Genomic DNA, 5,931 nt, shown 5'->3' with positions numbered 1-5,931 from the left:
CTACCTCAGCATCTTCCTCCACAGGATGTACTGCTTCCAAGCAAGGACCCATGGAGGGTTCTGCATCTGTTGTCTGTAAAAGTGCAGTTGAGGGGTATGAAGTAAAACTAAATAATTATTTCTTTTTTTTTTGAGACAGAGTCTCACTCTGTCACCCAGGTCGGAGTGCAGTGGTGCAATCTCCGCTCACTACAAGCTCCGCTTCCAGGTTCAAGCGATTCTCCCACCTCAGCCTCCTGAGTAGCTGGGACTACAGGTGCCCACCACCACGCCCACCTAATTTTTTGTATTTTTAGTAGAGATGGGGTTTCACCGTGTTAGCCAGGATGTCTCGATCTCCTGACCTCGTGATCCACCTGTTTCGGCCTCCCAAAGTGCTGGGATTACAGGCGTGAGCCACCGTGCCCAGCTAAATAATTATTTCTAATACTGAAAACTACAAAGGTAACAGTGGTTGGTTGATGTTAGAGTCAGCAGAGGAGACTTCCCTTTTTTTGTTTGTTTGTTTGTTTGTTTTCAGAGCTAGTTTCTGTTTAACTCTGAAGAAAAAAATCTGGTATTGGTTAGCGAGGAAGGAGTGTACTGAGGCATGACTGACCTGTCTTAGTCATGGGCAGTTCTCCTTGGCCAAGACAGGTCCATTCAGTCAGTCAGTGGGGCTTAAGATTTTATTTCACAGCCATAGCACCCCCACATGGCAGCCTCATGTGGCCTGGGCTTCCTCACAACATGACAGCCGGCGTTCAAGGTGGAGTTGCAATGTGAGCACCAGGTGGAGGCCATTTTGCCTTTCAGATCCCAGCCTCGGAAGTCATGCTGTGTCTGTTCACTGGGAGTCAAGGCTGCCTTCTAATCAAGGGGCAGAGAGTTGGACTCCACTGCTAGGTGGGAAGAGTGTTGACTGGTGAGAAGAGAATTGGCAGACACACTTTACGACCATCACAGTCACCTTTTTTTTTTTTTTCTGAGACAAGGTCTTACTCTGTCGCCCAGGCTGGAGTGCAGTGGTGCGATCTTGGCTCACTGCAACCTCCGCCTCCTGGGTTCAAGCATCACAGTCACCTTTAACCCAATCACTTGTCAAAGCAATTTTATAAAAGGTGACTAATTTTGGTCGGGCACAGTGGCTCACGCCTGTAATCCCAGCGCTTTGGGAGGCCAAGGCAGGCTGATCACCTGAGGTAAGGAGTGTGAAACCAGCCTGACCAATATGATGAAACCACGTCTCTACTAAAAGTACAAAGATTAGCTGGGCATGGAGGCATGCACCTGTAATCCCAGCTTCTTGGGAGGCTGAAACAGGAAAATCGCTTGAACCCGGGAGGCGGAGGTTGCAGTGAGCTGAGATGGCGCCATTGCACTCCAGCCTGGGCAACAAGAATGAAACTCTGTCTCAAAAAAAAAAAAAAAAAAAGACTAATTTCTTATTCTCCCAGCTTCACTCCCAGAGGGGTTATTTGTACTGCAGGCCTGTGTGTACATAGCCATGCCTACTGCAGGTGTGGTTTTAGACATTTCTACCTGCTGCTGTACCTCTTGTTTGCTTCTACTTAAAATGAACTCGGAGCTCATTCTGTAGCTCTCTGCCCTACCCTCTCTCTCAACTCTGAGCCCCACATTTGTCCTGGGCCAGTTAAAACTACACCTTCAGCCTCCCATAATTTGGGGTGTGACCTGTCTCTGGCCATTGAGAAAAGCCACTGGGTTTGCCCTTTGACCTCCCCTGCTTCCTGCCTGGAGCCCAGCAGCCATGTTGGGGCCATGAGGAAGAGAAGCCGAAGGTCAGGAGGAAGAAGCCCTTACTCTATATGGCTCCTTGCGGGCTGAAGCCACACTTGTCATGTCCCTTAGAACCAGATACTTTCGTGATTCACGCTACTCAGAGTCGTCCATCTGACAGGTGTCCCATGATTTATGTGACACATCCCCAGCCAAGGGATGCTTGGGTGGTTTCACATTTCTGGCCTTCACATTTCTAGACACCTTGATACTGGGATGCCATTTCCTTTGGGTGGATTTCTGGAGTGGGACTGTGAGGCCAGAGAGTGTGCCTGGTGGTTTCCTGTCAAGTGCTGGAGTATCTCAGGGCTTCTGTGGGCACACAGGGACACTGAGGCAGGGGAAGTGCAGATCCAGCCCTCACCAGGCCGGTGCAGCTTTCCTCTGCTGGGGCTCCTGACAGGCTCAGGAGAGCTCTCCTTGGCTTTTGTTTTGTTTTGTTTTGTTTTTTGAGATGGAGTCGCTCTGTCGCCCAAGGTGGAGTGCAGTGGTGTGATCTCAGCTCACTACAAGCTCCGCCTCCCAGGTTCACGCCATTCTCCTGCCTCAGCCTCCCGAGTAGCTGGGACTACAGGCGCCCGCCACCACGCCCGGCTAATTTTTTTGTATTTTTAGTAGAGACTGGGTTTCACCATGTTAGCCAGGATGGTCTCGATCTCCTGACCTCGTGATCCGCCCACCTCAGCCTCCCAAAGTGCTGGGATTACAGGCGTGAGCCACCCCACCCGGCCTTTCCTTGGCTTTTATGGGAGTGGGACGTGGTGTCCCTTGGCTGCATGCCTCAGGGGACCTGTAGGCTAAGCAGCAGGTCAGGGTCAGGGCCTGGGGTGGCATGCTTGCCCACAAGCCCAGCGTGCCACTGCTTATCTGGATACCAGGGATATTGAATCACTTCTAGCTCCTTATAGGACTTAAGCAGCACCAAGGTTTGGTGCTGTTGACAAAAGGCTCCGGGCTCTCCTGTTCTAAGTTCTAGTCCCCATTCAGCCCTTTCTACCACTAACCCCCGTTGTGAGGCAGGACCAGGTAGGTGGAGGCTGTAGATCACCACCATGCAGGACGGGACAGGCCAGGTGGCTGGAGCTAAGGGGAGCCCAGAGGCCTCCCTTGAAATTTGAAGGGTCTGCAAAGGAAATGGGTGTTAAGTGTGCCCAGGTGGCTGACCCTGGGCTACTGGAGCACAGAACAGGAGAACTGGGGTGAAGGGCTCCAGCTCCCAGTAGCTGACAGTTACAGAAATGGGTGTCCGGATGGCCATGGAGGGGCTGCACTGGGCAGGGGGGCCAGAGGGGAGGAAATGATATGGGGCGTGGCAGGGCACAGCCATTGCCCAGGAGAGCTGTGGGGCATAAGCCCCTCACAGTGCAGCATGCTGGATCCCCCTACGTCTGCGCCATGGCCTAGGGGTCTCAGCTGGACCGAGAGATGGTACAGCTAGGGAGCAGAGAGCCAAGTACTCCCGCAGACATGGTCTGACAATGCGTGTAAGAGGACTCGGCTCTCTGGGCCTCTAGGATTTTTCTGGGGAGATTTGGGGCCAGCTCCCCCTTCACCTTGCTCCCAAGGCAAGGAGCTGGCCCCAAATCTCCCCAAAAAACCCTAGAGGCCCAATTCCCACTAGTACTGGGAACAAAGAAAAGGGACCACCAACCGCTCTGAATTTCCCGGACACACCCAGCTCACTCCCACTGAAGGCCTTAGCACACGCTGTTCCCTCTGCCTGGAATGCTTGGCCCTTGCTGGCCACATGGCACATTCCCACACTCACCTTCTCAGCTCAAAAACCAGTAACTTCTGTCCATCAGGACTAGTGAGGTTATGCTACTGAAACGAACAATCCCCTGAATCTCGGGGGTCAGACCACCAAGTTTATTTCCTTGGTCACCAGGGACCCCGGCTGGTGGAGAAGCCCCCATTCCAGCATGGGAGTCCACAGTCTCGTGGCAGGGGAAGAGGATACAATCCACAGTCTCATGGCCTCTGTGCTAGGCCCAGGATGGAAGAGGATACAAGGGTAGGGGGTGCTTGCACCAGCAATAAGATGCTCTGGCCTGGAGGGAGCACACATCACTTCTGTTCATAATGTGTTGATCAGACTAAGCCACACCACAAAGTCACCAGGGGTTCACTCTGCAGGGGTGGTAAAGGAGTGGGGAAACAGCCATGAGCAACATCCAGGCTACGATGGCATCCTTCTTGTCGCTTCAAGACCACTGAGGCCTGGTTCAGCTGTCTTTCAAATTCGGTGTTGGTGAGACCCATGTTTTTCAGTTGAGATGAAAGCTAAGTTATCAAAGAAACATGAGTCAGCCTTAAATACAGGAATAGTGCCATTCTGATAACCAGAAGTGGCTGAAAAGTTAGAGAATTGGCTTAAGGTGTCAAAAGGAGACATCTTTATTCAGTAGAATGTAAGTGATTGGGGAAAAAAATCGTGTCTCCTGAACCAATTCCTGAGCAACTTGGTTACCTATGTGTTTCATTTTTCTATCGCTGTATAGTGAATCACTACAAAACTCTGGCTTAAAGCGGCAGCCGCCGCCATGTTATCCTGCTTGCTCCCGGTTCTGTGGGCTTGCTTTCTCCTTAGTAGGTGGTTCTGGCTTGTGCCTCTCACATGCGGTTGCAGTCAGACAGTGGCCAAGGCAGAATCTCCCAGACGCGTGTTCACTCACTGGGTTTCAAGAGTAAGCACCCCAAGAGACAGCAAGTGGGAGCTGCAGGCTCCTTAAGGCCTGGGCCTAACACGATGTTCTATTGGTCAGGCACTCCCAGAGCTCAGATTTGGATGCCCCTAGACATCTCACACTCAGCATGGACAGAGGAGAACTCAGTTTTCCTCTCTCCTTCCCTGCCCCCAGGCCAGAGCCCTTCCCTTTCTCTCAGGCCCCACAGCCAATCCTCCGGCAAGTCCTTTGGCGCATCCTCAAACTTCATCCAGAATCCGCACCTCCTCCCTACCTCAGAGCTGTGGGAGGGAGAAGCACCCTCGCCCCGGTTCAGGCCTCTCACCTGGACCGTGAAAGTAGCCTCCTCATGGTCTCCCTCCAGTCAAGCCCCCGACCAGAGTCAACTTACACACAGCTGCCAGAAGGTTTGTTTTGTAAATTATGGCAAAATACACAAAAAGTTCACCTTTTCCTTTGAGAAAGTCTTGCTCTGTCACTCAGGCTGGAGTACAGTAGCATGATCATAGCTCACTGCCACCTTGACCTCCATGGCTCAAGGGGTCCCACCTCAGCCTCCCAGGTAGCTAGGACTACAGACAAGTGCCATCACACCCAGCTAACTTTTTTTTTTTTTGGTACAGACAGGGTCTCACTATGTTGCCCAGGCTGATCTTGAACTCCTGGCCTCAAGTGAACCTCCTGCTTTGGCCTTGCACAGTGCTGAGGTTACAGGTGTGATTACCATTGTAATCATTTTAGGTAAACAGGTCAGTGGCATTAGGTGCATTCGCGTTGCTGTGCAGCTGTCACCACCGTCGATCTCTAGAACTTTTTCATCTTCCCAGACTGAAACTCTGTCCCCATGGAACACTAATTCCCCATTCCCTCCTCCCTCCAGTGCCTGGCAGCCACCATCCAGTCTTCTGTTTCTATGAATTTGACTAATTTAGATACCTCACATAGGTGGAGTCCCGCAGTATTTGTCTTTTTGTAACTAGACTATTTCACTTTGCATGATGTCCTCAGGGTTCACCCTTGTTGTAGAATGGGTCAGAATTTCCTTCCTTTTTAAGGCTGATTAAGGCCACATTTTGTGTATCCTTTCATCTGTTTTTTTTTTTTTTTGAGATGGAGTCTCACTCCATCGCCCAGGCTTGAGTGCAGTGGCATGATCTTGGCTCACTGCAACCTCTGCCTCCCAGGTTCAAGTGATCCTCCTTCCTCAGCCTCCTGAATAGCTGGGACTACAGGCACCTGCCACCACGCCTGGCTAGTTTTTGTATTTTTACTAGAGATGGGGTTTCACCATGTTGGCCAGGCTGGTCTCAAACTCCTGACCTCAAGTGATCCACTCACTTCGGCCTCCCAAAGTGCTGGGATTACAGACGTGAGCCACTTCACCCAGCCTATCCATTCATCTCTTGATGGACACTTGGGTTGTATCCACCTCTTGGCTACTGTGAATCAGTGTACAGATAACCTC

This window comes from Pan troglodytes, chromosome 11, assembly GCF_028858775.2.
Source record: "Pan troglodytes isolate AG18354 chromosome 11, NHGRI_mPanTro3-v2.0_pri, whole genome shotgun sequence".
NCBI classification, from domain to species: Eukaryota; Metazoa; Chordata; class Mammalia; order Primates; family Hominidae; genus Pan; species Pan troglodytes.
Note: the sequence above shows the minus strand (reverse complement) of the source record.